We start from the raw sequence: 14,215 nt of genomic DNA, 5'->3' as shown, positions 1-14,215 counted from the left end.
CAAATAAGGTAATTCTGTTTTTTATTTGCAATATTTTGCTGACATTTCTAAAAACCTGTTTTTGATTTTTGTCATTAAGGTGTATGTGTGTAGATGGCTGTGGATAGTTTTTTGTACAAGGCTGTAACCTAACAAAATGTGGAAAAAGTCAAGGGGTCTGAATACTTTCCGATGGCACTGTACATACCAAGCTGGTGGGGCAAGTCGTAGAAAATCTATAACATGGTCTCTGATCTCTTTATCCTGTCCATCTAACTCCTAATGTATGATGGTTGTCATGCCATGTTACCATAGCAGTTGGCTTGGCTATAGCGGTTGCTATATACAGCAGCAGAAACAGATCAATGACCAAGCTAGCATTTGGCTGATTGTCAGAACAGAAAGAGTGAAACGTCAATGTACTTGAAGACTACTATAGAAATGGTTGACTGTTAAAGGAAAGACCGAAAGGAGAACATGATGTGGTTTGTGGGCCAACGGAAATCAAGGGCATGCGGTTGTGTGTGATGTTCTGGTTATGAAAGTGATGTAACTTGTACTTTGTTTTCAGGGGTGAATGAGACAATGTATTCCCCTAACCTTATTGTTTCAAGAAAGTCATTTTTTAAATATTATATTAGTTGTATATGTTTTTCCTTATCATATGTGTCACATCAGCCTTCGCTTTGGCTCCCCCTCCTGTCCGGCTCAGGCGTTCGGCGTTGCCGGTCTTCTAGCTGCTGCCGAACCTACTGATGGAAAACGCCCTTCACTCATCAATCCCCCGGACTTGTCTCGTCATCATTACACACACACCTGGTTCCAATTCCCACTCTATCACTATATATATACTCCATCTGCCATTTGTTTTTGTCGGCCACTGCAAATGTTACTTGTTTTCCTGAGAGAAATCTCTCCTACTATTTCCTGAGTACTTTATATTTTGCACTTTGGGTTCGCCCTGTGCCTTTTTGTTTATGAAGATATATTTTGAGCACAAGAGCGTTTGGTTTCGTCCAGTTTTGATCTATGGTGTTCCATACCTCCTCGGCGCGCCGTAACCAAAGGTCCACGACAGGAGACTCGATCTGACTCCGATGTTAGGGCCGGTTGATAGCCTAGAACACACTGAAAGGGTGTGAGGTTAGTGGAGGACTGACGGAGGGATAGGCGTTCCGTTAACGGGACAGTTGTAAATCATGCAGCGCCTTCTGTCACGATCGCAGATTTTAGAGAAACAACAAATGTCGGTACATATTTTTAATTTTACCTTTATTTTTCTAGGCAAGTCAGTTAAGAACAAATTCTTATTTTCAATGACGGCCTAGGAACAGTGGGTTAACTGCCTGTTATAAGTGTCTTATATCGGCTGAAAGCTTAAATTGTTGTTAATATAACTGCACTGTCCAATTTACAATAACTATTATTGAAAAAAAATGTCATGCTATTGTTTGAGGAGATCTAACAACAAAACACTTTTTTCACCGCGATAGGTTTGATAAATTCACCTCTGAAGATGAAATGTGTACTTACATTCTGAAATCTTGCTCTGATTTATCATCCAAAGGGTCCCAGAGATAACATGAAGTGTTTTGTTGGATAAAAATCTTTTTTCATATCCTAAAAAAGTCCATATAGCATGCACGATCAATTTTCTACTTCCACTCGTTCAATTTACAAAGAAAGGCATCTGTGAAAATCAAACCCGAAACGTTTTATTTTATTTTTAAATTGTACCTTTATTTTACTAGGCAAGTCAGTTAAGAACAAATTCTTATTTTCAATGACGGCCTAGGAACAGGGGCAGAACGACAGGTTTGTACCTTGTCAGCTCGGGGATTCAAACTTGCAACCTTCCGGTTGCTAGTCCAACGCTCTAACCACTAGGCTACCCTGCCCATGGCACGCCGATGACGAGGCCGATCTTCACTTGATTGACTGTAACTTTGTCAAATAGGCACCAATCAGGGTCAAACAAAGCTAGCTACATATCCAATGAGCTGGGCTTTACGGGAGTATACGGTATACGGGAAATCCTGTATCTGTCGCAGAATGTTGCTGCTAACCTTGGGCGACAGCAAGCCTTTTCCTTTTGGACAAAAATTATAAGAATATGGAGAGGAATGAAAACTGGGTGTTTGCAAATGTTGAACACAAAGTGATGATTTAAAAAGAACATTTAAAAGACAGCATGGGGGCTTCAAGAATCAATGGGTATATAGTTGAAGTCGGAAGTTTACATACACTTAGGTTGAAGTCATCAAAACTCGTCAACGACTCCACATATTTCTTGTTAACAAACTATAGTTTTGGGAAGTCGGTTAAATACATAATAAGTAATTTTTCCAACAATTGTTTACAGACAGATTATTTCAATTATATTCACTGTATCACAATTCCAGTGGTTCAGATGTTTACAGACATTAAGTTGACTGTGCCTTTAAACAGCTTGGAAAATTCCAGAAAATGATGTCATGGCTTTAGAAGCTTCTGATAGGCTAATTGGCCTCATTTGAGTCAATTGGAGTTGTACCTGTGGATGTATTTCAAGGCCTACCATCAAATGTAGTGTCTCTTTGCTTGACATCATGGGAAAATCAAAAGAAATCAGCCAAGACCTCAGGAATATAATTGTAGACCTCCACAAGTCAAATGTCCAAATGCCAGTCTCCTAGAGATGAACGTACTTTGGTGCGAAAAGCGTAAATCAATCCCAGAACAACATCAAAGGACCTTGTGAAGATGCTGGAGGAAACAGGTACAAAATTATCTATATCCACAGTAAAACGAGTCCTATATCAACATAACCTGAAAGGCCGCTCAGCAAGGAAGAAGCCACTGCTCCAAAACCACCATAAAAAACCCAGACTACGGTTTGCAACTGCACTTGTGGACAAAGATTGCACGTTTTGGAGAAATGTCCTCTGGTCTGATGAAACAAAAATAGAACTGTTTGGCCATAATGACCATCATAATGTTTGGAGGAAAAGGGGGAGGCTTGCAAGCTGAAGAACACCATCCCAACCATGAACCACGGGAGTGGCAGCATCATGTTGTGGGGGTGCTTTGCTGCAGGGGGGACTGGTGCACTTCACAAAATAGATGAGGTAGGAAATTTATGTGGATATATTGAACATCTCAAGACATCAGTCAGGAAGTTAAAGCTTGGTCGCAAATGGGTCTTCCAAATGGACAATGACGCCAAGCATACTTTCAAAGTTGTGGCAAAATGGCTTAAGGACAACAAAGTCAAGGTATTAGAGTGGCCTTCACAAAGCCCTGACCTCAATCCCATAGAACATTTGTGAGCAGAACTGTGTGTGTGTGCGAGCAAGGAGGCCTACAAACCTGACTCAGCTCTGTCAGGAGGAATGGGCCAAAATTCACCCAACTTATTGTGGGAAGCTTGTGGAAGGCTACCTGAAACGTTTGACCCACGTTAAACAATTTAAAGGCAATGCTACCAAATACTAATTGAGTGTATGTAAACTTCTGACCCACTGGGAATGTGATGAAAGGAATAAAAGCTCAAATAAATAATTCTCTCAACTATTATTCTGACATTTCACATTCTTAAAATAAAGTGGTGATCCTAACTGACCTAAGACAGGGAATCTTTACTAGGATTAAATGTCAGGAATTGTGTAAAGCGGCGTTTAAATGTATTTGGCTGAGGTGGATGTAAACTTCCGACTTTGACTGTATATAATTAATTTATAAATCCAACTACAGGTTGCTCCTTTAAGCAACACAGACACACGTAGAAAAGCTACCAAATATTGAAAGTTCCCATGTGTCTCCTAACTCACTAGAACACTTTGAGAAGTGTTCACTAATATGTTGGAAATATAAAATAGGGGCAACTTTTCCCTAATCCCTCTGAGCAATTCTAAACATCTAGCAACAAGAAATAGCCTACATTAAACGAAAACAAATCTAATTATTAAGCTGATCATTATTTTGTTATTGGCTTGGCCCTTTTTTAATAGGCTACACCAAACCCGAGTTAAACTATTTCGCGTATTCCAATTATTTTCAAAGAAATTTCCAAGTAAGTATTTGGATATTTTTTCCATTCAAAATACAAGTAGATAGAATACAAGTAGGGCCGTGATGGTAATTGAATAACCGTTTAACTGACGGTTATGGATGAAGACCGCCGTGAACATAAAACAACCGTCAAAACAGTTTAAATAGGCCTACATTATTTTTTTATAAAAAATTTAAAAAACGTTTTATCCACTTTATTTTCATGTAGATAAACTTTACCTAATAGTGGGAGTGTTAACTAATGGATTATAAGCAATTGTTTTGCTAGCTTAGTCTCTACTAAACGTTCTACATCTCCTCCTCTTTCCAACTGATGATGCGAGGGAGTGTAGAGCGCTATAGGCTATGGCGCTTCAGTAAAAACAACAGTTTTTTTTTATACAATGCACATTTTCATTGCATTATACTAAATAACTAAATCGGTCTTCTTTTAAAAAAAAGGTTAGATGTGTCTATTGATGAATTATTCAACAGCGGTCGACGAGGTGATTCTGGCTATGATTCGGCTACAGAAAAAAAATAAACAGAAAATAGGTATTTCAAATACAAATACACATGTATTTGAACCCTGGTATGTGCAGCACACAGTCACACAGCAGAGGGGGACAGAGCTCCACCACAACCTGTTGTGCTGTATCTCCCTCTAGCGTGGAATAACAGAACCTGGTAACGTCATCATTCAAATTGCAACGCCGCTTAAAATGACTGCTACACAGATCACAGTGTGATTAGTCTGTGTGTGGGTGTGTACTGCACGGTCATGACTGCACTGAGAACTGACAGAGGGCGTGGAGGGGGACTACGACTGGCATGCAGTTACTGTTAGAAAGGGGTCACACACACTAACCTTTAAAGAGGCGATACACATTTTCTAACACAAACAAAAATAAGACCCCGAGTATATTCCTTACTCTGACAAACCTTGAGACAATTAAGAGAAATACCCAGATGGTTTCTCCATCAGAATGACGGACGCCATAATAACACCAACAAAAGCAGTAGCTGCCCTTATGCGATTAGGCTTCTCAAACAGACAGTGGCGTGTATTTATGGATGCCAAAGGAAGCCAGGCTTCCCCCCCAAAAAATGGGAAAATATATCAATAATAATGTATCTTTCGTCTCTCTGCATTCAAATCGCAAGAGGCTGAATGTATCTATCCTGAGAAAACATCCGAGCGAGGGAAACAGCGCCCCTCTGTCTCTGTATGTGTAGGCCATCTATCTGATGCTGTCTGGTCCAACAGAGTATGACATTGTTGCCAACTGTAGCATTGAATGCAAGGGAAGCCAGTGAGCATTTGGCCTCCCCTGATAGAAAAAAAGTATAAAATAATAGCCAATAGTAAGCTCAACTGTGAATGGTCCTGGCGCACCAAAAAAAAAAAGTGTAAAGGGAAGCCAGTTTGGATTTGGCGTCCCTCCTATCAAATCAATCTCATTGAGAGCATACATCATTGACCGAAACAACTTGAATTGTTGCATCTCGTTGTGTTACATTTACATTACATTTAAGTCATTTAGCAGACGCTCTTACCCAGAGCGACTTACAAATTGGTGCTTTCACCTTATGACATCCAGTGGAACAGCCACTTTACAATAGTGCATCTAGGTCTTTTAAGGGGGGAGGGGAGAAGGATTACTTTATCCTATCCTAGGTATTCCTTAAAGAGGTGGGGTTTCAGGTGTCTCCGGAAGGTGGTGATTGACTCCGCTGTCCTGGCGTCGTGAGGGAGTTTGTTCCACCATTGGGGGGCCAGAGCAGCGAACAGTTTTGACTGGGCTGAGCGGGAACTGTACTTCCTCAGTGGTAGGGAGGCGAGCAGGCCAGAGGTGGATGAACGCAGTGCCCTTGTTTGGGTGTAGGGCCTGATCAGAGCCTGGAGGTAGTGAGGTGCCGTTCCCCTCACAGCTCCGTAGGCAAGCACCATGGTCTTGTAGCGGATGCGAGCTTCAACTGGAAGCCAGTGGAGAGAGCGGAGGAGCGGGGTGACGTGAGAGAACTTGGGAAGGTTGAACACCAGACGGGCTGCGGCGTTCTGGATGAGTTGTAGGGGTTTAATGGCACAGGCAGGGAGCCCAGCCAACAGCGAGTTGCAGTAATCCAGACGGGAGATGACAAGTGCCTGGATTAGGACCTGCGCCGCTTCCTGTGTGAGGCAGGGTCGTACTCTGCGGATGTTGTAGAGCATGAATCTACAGGAACGGGCCACCGCCTTGATGTTATTTGAGAACGACAGGGTGTTGTCCAGGATCACGCCAAGGTTCTTAGCGCTCTGGGACGAGGACACAATGGAGTTGTCAACCGTGATGGCGAGATCATGGAACGGGCAGTCCTTCCCGGGAGGAAGAGCAGCTCCGTCTTGCCGAGGTTCAGCTTGAGGTGATGATCCGTCATCCACACTGATATGTCTGCCAGACATGCAGAGATGCGATTCGCCACCTGGTCGTCAGAAGGGGGAAAGGAGAAGATTAATTGTGTGTCGTCTGCATAGCAATGATAGGAGAGACCATGTGAGGTTATGACAGAGCCAAGTGACTTGGTGTATAGCGAGAATAGGAGAGGGCCTAGAACAGAGCCCTGGGGACACCAGTGGTGAGAGCACGTGGTGAGGAGACGGATTCTCGCCACGCCACCTGGTAGGAGCGACCTGTCAGGTAGGACGCAATCCAAGCGTGGGCCGCGCCGGGAGATGCCCAACTCGGAGAGGGTGGAGAGGAGGATCTGATGGTTCACAGTATCGAAGGCAGCCGATAGGTCTAGAAGGATGAGAGCAGAGGAGAGAGAGTTAGCTTTAGCAGTGCGGAGCGCCTCCGTGATACAGAGAAGAGCAGTCTCAGTTGAATGACTAGTCTTGAAACCTGACTGATTTGGATCAAGAAGGTCATTCTGAGAGAGATAGCGGGAGAGCTGGCCAAGGACGGCACGTTCAAGAGTTTTGGAGAGAAAAGAAAGAAGGGATACTGGTCTGTAGTTGTTGACATCGGAGGGATCGAGTGTAGGTTTTTCAGAAGGGGTGCAACTCTCGCTCTCTTGAAGACGGGAGGGACGTAGCCAGCGGTCAGGGATGAGTTGATGAGCGAGGTGAGGTAAGGGAGAAGGTCACGGAGATGGTCTGGAGAAGAGAGGAGGGGATAGGGTCAAGCGGGCAGGTTGTTGGGCGGCCGGCCGTCACAAGACGTGAGATGTCATCTGGAGAGAGAGGGGAGAAAGAGGTCAGAGCACAGGGTAGGGCAGTGTGAGCAGAACCAGCGGTGTCGTTTGACTTAGCAACGAGGATCGGATGTCGTCGACCTTCTTTTCAAAATGGTTGACGAAGTCATCTGCAGAGAGGGAGGAGGGGGGAGGGGGAGGAGGATTCAAGAGGGAGGAGAAGGTGGCAAAGAGCTTCCTAGGGTTAGAGGCAGATGCTTGGAATTTAGAGTGGTAGAAAGTGGCTTTAGCAGCAGAGACAGAGGAGGAAAATGTAGAGAGGAGGGAGTGAAAGGATGCCAGGTCTGCAGGGAGGCGAGTTTTCCTCCATTTCCGCTCGGCTGCCCGGAGCCCTGTTCTGTGAGCTCGCAATGAGTCGTCGAGCCACGGAGCGGGAGGGGAGGACCGAGCCGGCCTGGAGGATAGGGGACATAGAGAGTCAAAGGATGCAGAAAGGGAGGAGAGGAGGGTTGAGGAGGCAGAATCAGGAGATAGGTTGGAGAAGGTTTGAGCAGAGGGAAGAGATGATAGGATGGAAGAGGAGAGAGTAGCGGGGAGAGAGAGCGAAGGTTGGGACGGCGCGATACCATCCGAGTAGGGGCAGTGTGGGAAGTGTTGGATGAGAGCGAGAGGGAAAAGGATACAAGGTAGTGGTCGGAGACTTGGAGGGGGAGTTGCAGTGAGGTTAGTGGAGGAACAGCATCTAGTAAAGATGAGGTCGAGCGTATTGCCTGCCTTGTGAGTAGGGGGAAGGTGAGAGGGTGAGGTCAAAAGAGGAGAGGAGTGGAAAGAAGGAGGCAGAGAGGAATAAGTCAAAGGTAGACGTGGGGAGGTTAAAGTCGCCCAGAACTGTGAGAGGTGAGCCGTCCTCAGGAAAGGAGCTTATCAAGGCATCAAGCTCTTTGATGAACTCTCCGAGGGAACCTGGAGGGCGATAAATGATAAGGATGTTAAGCTTGAAAGGGCTGGTAACTGTGACAGCATGGAATTCAAAGGAGGCGATAGACAGATGGGTAAGGGGAGAAAGAGAGAATGACCACTTGGGAGAGATGAGGATCCCGGTGCCACCACCCCGCTGACCAGAAGCTCTCGGGTGTGCGAGAGCACGTGGGCGGACGAAGAGAGAGCAGTAGGAGTAGCGGTGTTGTCTGTGGTGATCCATGTTTCCGTCAGAGCCAAGAAGTCGAGGGACTGGAGGGAGACATAGGCTGAGATGAACTCTGCCTTGTTGGCCGCAGATCGGCAGTTCCAGAGGCTACCGGAGACCTGGAACTCCACGTGGGTCGTGCGCGCTGGGACCACCAGATTAGGGTGGCTGCGGCCATGCGGGTGTGGAGCGTTTGTATGGTCTGTGCAGAGAGGAGAGAACAGGGATAGACAGACACATAGTTGACAGGCTAGAGAAGAGGCTACGCTAATGCAGAGGAGATTGGAATGACAAGTGGACTACACGTCTCGAATGTTCAGAAAGTTAAGCTTACGTAGCAAGAATCTAATTGACTAAAATGATTAAAATGATAGAGTACTGCTGGGGTAGGCTAGCTGCGTTGTTGACACTACCCTAATCAAGTCGTACCGTTGAGTGTGAAGTTTCTACAATGCTGCTTATCGGGAGCTAGCTGGCTAGCTAGCAGTGTTGGTTACGTTACGTTGCGTAGGAGAACGACAATAGCTGGCTAGCTAACCTAGAAAATCGCTCTAGACTACACAATTATCTTTGAAACAAAGACGGCTATGTAGCTAGCTATGTAGCTAGCTACGATCAAACAAATCACACCGTTGTTGTCCTCCGGTGGATAGCTAGCTAGGTAAAATTGTCCCATTTTCTATATTAGCTACGGATGAAGATAGTGATTTGGACTTGTGATTTTACTTAATTCTCCGTACTGAACAATGATTATAACTGTGATTCTGCTCAAACCATTGATTCACACATTGTGCCCCTGGCCTGAGAGGATGGAAGTTCAAAATGTAGCTAGAAGTAGAAGGCTAATGTTAACGAGCTAACGTTGTCAATGAAAGAAAGTGAGCAAGCATGTGAGCAAGCATATTAGCCAGGTAGCCTAGGACAACAAAAAATAAAAGTGTGTACGGTATGACAGAGTGATAGTTTCGTCAGCATGAAAGAGGCTGGCACTGGCGTTTCTCTACGAGTAGGGTGAGTCAACATGTTTTTCTACTTGCACAAAGGAACACGCGCACACACACACACACACACACACACACACACACACACACAGGAATCAGAACCATGAACATCATATTTAGCTTACGTTGATTGGACTAATATGCGTGCCAGTTATAGTATTCATATGCACATTTCAAGTTTCATCTAATTTATAATAACATCTTCATATCTCAAAATCATTGTCATGTGGTTAATCAAAATATCGATCCAAATCTAAATGAAAATGATGCAAACCTAAAAAAGTTACTTATATTGCCACCTATCTAAAAATCCTACATAAAGCAAACAAATAGCCTGCAGGTAGAAAATATCCTGCTGAAAATAAATATCCTAGAAATCATTTTAGCTATGCATGGTCTGTCTGCAACAAACTCGAAACATTGTATCAACTATTAAGTTGGGCCCAACCCCGAAACTTGCAACATTGTATAAAATATTCTGGGCCCTCAGATTCCTGTGCCAGTGTCCTCTGGACAGACACAGCTGTAGGCTATTTGCGCAAGAGATAAGAAGATGTGCTTGACTTAGGCAGGAGCTCACCGGAGCAGAGTACCGGCACCTTAGATTCTCTACTGATTGAGCTCTTGTTCCTCTTATAGAATATTAGCTCAAAAATATTGTGGAGCTCCTACACCTAAATATAAACAGTACCAGCACCCAAAATGAGTACCAGAACCTATTTCAGCCCAAGTCAAGCACTGATAAGAAGTGACCTGGTAGGCCTATTTTATGATGTTTCCACTGGATTAGAGCATGACATTTTTCCCTTTCACACTGGCTGATTATTGAAAGGGAGAGAGCTGGAAAGATTTTTCAAATATATTGAGGAACTATTGTAATTCAAAATACTTTGTTTGCTTGCTGTTTGAGGTGAAGGAAACATCACTTTGAGAAGCTCCACAGGTCATTTATTAGTGGTAGTTGGTTAAGACAATCAGAAATAGTATCAGATCCACAAATGGGCACATAGGGAAAGGGGGATACCTAGTCAGTTGTCCAACTGAATGTATCCAACTGAAATGTGTCTTCCGCATTTAACCCAACCCTTCTGAATCAGAGAGGTGCCGGGGGCTGCCTTAATCAGAGAGGTGGGGGGCTACCTTAATCAGAGAGGTGCCGGGGCTACCTTAATCAGAGAGGTGGGGGGCTACCTTAATCAGAGAGGTGGGGGCTACCTTAATCAGAGAGGTGCGGGGGCTGCCTTAATCAGAGAGATGGGGGGCTACCTTAATCAGAGAGGTGCCGGGGCTACCTTAATCAGAGAGGTGGGGGGCTACCTTAATCAGAGAGGTGGGGGGCTACCTTAATCAGAGAGGTGGGGGGCTACCTTAATCAGAGAGGTTCCGGGGGCTACCTTAATCAGAGAGGGGGGGGCTACCTTAATCAGAGAGGTGGGGGCTACCTTAATCAGAGAGGTGGGGGGGCTGCCTTAATCAGAGAGGTGGGGGGCTGCCTTAATCAGAGAGGTGGGGGGCTACCTTAATCAGAGAGGTCAGAGGGGGGCTACCTTAATCAGAGAGGTGGGGGGCTGCCTTAATCAGAGAGGTGGGGGGCTACCTTAATCAGAAAGGTGGGGGAGGCTGCCTTAATCAGAGAGGTGGGGGGCTGCCTTAATCAGAGGTGGGGGGCTACCTTAATCAGAGAGGTGCGGGGGCTACCTTAATCAGAGAGGTGGGGGGGGGCTGCCTTAATCAGAGAGGTGGCGGGGGCTGCCTTAATCAGAGAGGTGGGGGGCTACCTTAATCAGAGAGGTGGGGGCTACCTTAATCAGAGAGGTGCGGGGGCTACCTTAATCAGAGAGGTGGGGGGCTACCTTAATCAGAGAGGTGCCGGGGGCTACCTTAATCAGAGAGGTGGGGGAGGCTGCCTTAATCAGAGAGGTGGGGGGCTGCCTTAATCAGAGGTGGGGGGCTACCTTAATCAGAGAGGTGCTAATCGGGGGCTACCTTAATCAGAGAGGTGGGGGGCTGCCTTAATCAGAGAGGTGGGGGCTGCCTTAATCAGAGAGGTGGGGGGCTGCCTTAATCAGAGAGGTGGGGGGCTACCTTAATCAGAGAGGTGGGGGGCTACCTTAATCAGAGAGGTGGGGGCTACCTTAATCAGAGAGGTGCGGGGGCTACCTTAATCAGAGAGGTGGGGGGCTGCCTTAATCAGAGAGGTGGGGGCTACCTTAATCAGAGAGGTGGGGGGCTACCTTAATCAGAGAGGTGCTTAATCAGAGAGGTGGGGGGCTACCTTAATCAGAAAGGTGGGGGAGGCTGCCTTAATCAGAGAGGTGGGGGGCTGTCCTAATTAGAGGTGGGGGGCTACCTTAATCAGAGAGGTGCCGGGGGCTACCTTAATCAGAGAGGTGGGGGGGCTGCCTTAATCATAGAGGTGGGGGGCTGCCTTAATCAGAGAGGTGGGGGGCTACCTTAATCAGAGAGGTGGGGGGCTACCTTAATCAGAGAGGTGCGGGGGGCTACCTTAATCAGAGAGGTGGGGGGCTACCTTAATCAGAGAGGTGCCGGCGGCTACCTTAATCAGAGAGGTGGGGGAGGCTGCCTTAATCAGAGAGGTGGGGGGCTGCCTTAATCAGAGAGGTGCCGGGGCTACCTTAATCAGAGAGGTGGGGGGCTGCCTTAATCAGAGAGGTGGGGGGCTGCCTTAATCAGAGAGGTGGGGGGCTGCCTTAATCAGAGAGGTGGGGGGCTGCCTTAATCAGAGAGGTGGGGGCTGCCTTAATCAGAGAGGTGGGGGCTACCTTAATCAGAGAGGTGGGGGGCTACCTTAATCAGAGAGGTGGGGGGCTGCCTTAATCAGAGAGGTGGGGGGCTACCTTAATCAGAGAGGTGGGGGCTACCTTAATCAGAGAGGTGCGGGGGCTACCTTAATCAGAGAGGTGGGGGCTACCTTAATCAGAGAGGTGCGGGGGCTACCTTAATCAGAGAGGTGCGGGGGCTGCCTTAATCAGAGAGGTGGGGGGCTGCCTTAATCAGAGAGGTGGGGGCTACCTTAATCAGAGAGGTGCGGGGGCTACCTTAATCAGAGAGGTGGGGGCTACCTTAATCAGAGAGGTGGGGGCTACCTTAATCAGAGAGGTGCGGGGGCTACCTTAATCAGAGAGGTGCGGGGGCTGCCTTAATCAGAGAGGTGGGGGGCTACCTTAATCAGAGAGGTGCGGGGGCTACCTTAATCAGAGAGGTGCGGGGCTGCCTTAATCAGAGAGGTGGGGGCTGCCTTAATCAGAGAGGTGGGGGCTACCTTAATCAGAGAGGTGCGGGGGCTACCTTAATCAGAGAGGTGCGGGGGCTACCTTAATCAGAGAGGTGGGGGGCTACCTTAATCAGAGAGGTGCGGGGGCTACCTTAATCAGAGAGGTGCGGGGGGGCTGCCTTAATCAGAGAGGTGGGGGGCTGCCTTAATCAGAGAGGGGGGGCTACCTTAATCAGAGAGGTGCGGGGGCTACCTTAATCAGAGAGGTGTGGGGGCTACCTTAATCAGAGAGGTGGGGGGGGGCTACCTTAATCAGAGAGGTGGGGGGCTGCCTTAATCAGAGAGGTGGGGGGCTACCTTAATCAGAGAGGTGCGGGAGGCTACCTTAATCAGAGAGGTGCGGGGGCTGCCTTAATCAGAGAGGTGGGGGGGGCTGCCTTAATCAGAGAGGTGGGGGGGGCTACCTTAATCAGAGAGGTGCGGGGGGCTACCGGGTGTCTTCGGCACCCGGGGAACAATGGGTTAACTGCCTTGCCCAGGGGAAGAAAGACATATTTTTACCTTGTCAGCTCTGGGATTCGATCCAGCAACCTTCCCGTTACAGGCCCAACGCTCTAACCTCTATATGCCTACATTTGCACGCAGGCCAGGTAGCCTATAGGCCTACTTCTATGCCTGCACGTCCTTACTCGACATTTACAAGAACACTCCAAACAAAAGACAATGACGAAATTGACAGATCTCGTAAATGAAATTAAATAAACCGAAACTTGTTTCTCACAAGTGTAGCATAGGTTGTAAACTCTGCAAACAATGTGTCCACTTTCGACAATGAGAACAGGAAGACTGGAATAATATTGAATGCATTCAAATAAATGACCGTACCCAAAGTTACAAACATTGTGGGTTAGAAATTATAAGAATAAACAGTAAATGTAATACTGGTGATTTACACAAACAATCTTACCCAAACAATACACACAATAAAGTTATGAAACAAGGAATGTATACAAATTGTCAGGAGAGCGCATTCTGGAGAGAGAAGTGCGTTGTGCATCTGGGCGCTTAGTCAATCTGACATCGTCATTAACCATGCATCATTTACACTGATATGGCCTCAGCAGAAGTCGGGGCATTCATACCTCTTGCGATTTGCGGAGCAGAGCTGTTGTCAAGGAAGTGAGTTTGTGTTTATACAGGATGTACCGCCCCCACCTACCATCAACCAATCCATGCTGAGCTATACAGAGCCCTCCGCATTGTTACAAAATGTGGAAGGCGCATGGCGATGCGGTACAGAGCTCGATTTGGCCTCTGCATGCCTCTATAGGCTCAGTAATTGCATCACACTCTCCATATGGAGCCACTGACCACATTTTCTAATCAAGCATAAATGGGCTTTTATTCTAGGCCATCAATCAGCAATATATATTTGTTACTGCTCGACTAAAACAATCTCGGTCGACTAACAGCCTAACGATCAAACAATCGAACAGTCGACTTATTGGGGTCAGCCCCAGTTGTCATTGTATTAGACTAAGCAGAGGTGATTTGGTGATGTTGAAATGTTGAAGTGTAAATGGTGCTGGAATACGGGAGGCGGCTCCTGTT

General features: G+C 46.7%; 1 protein-coding gene across 1 annotated transcript in view; it reads right to left on the bottom strand.

Moving 5' to 3' along the window:
• Nucleotides 1-14,215, bottom strand: part of LOC135572491 (uncharacterized) — a 54,938-nt gene that overhangs the window by 26,790 nt on the left and 13,933 nt on the right. The gene's annotated exons all lie outside the window — the stretch shown is intronic.

This window comes from Oncorhynchus nerka, linkage group LG7 (assembly GCF_034236695.1).
Source record: "Oncorhynchus nerka isolate Pitt River linkage group LG7, Oner_Uvic_2.0, whole genome shotgun sequence".
Classification (NCBI taxonomy): domain Eukaryota; kingdom Metazoa; phylum Chordata; class Actinopteri; order Salmoniformes; family Salmonidae; genus Oncorhynchus; species Oncorhynchus nerka.
Note: the sequence above shows the minus strand (reverse complement) of the source record. Positions and strands in the feature narration are given on the sequence as shown.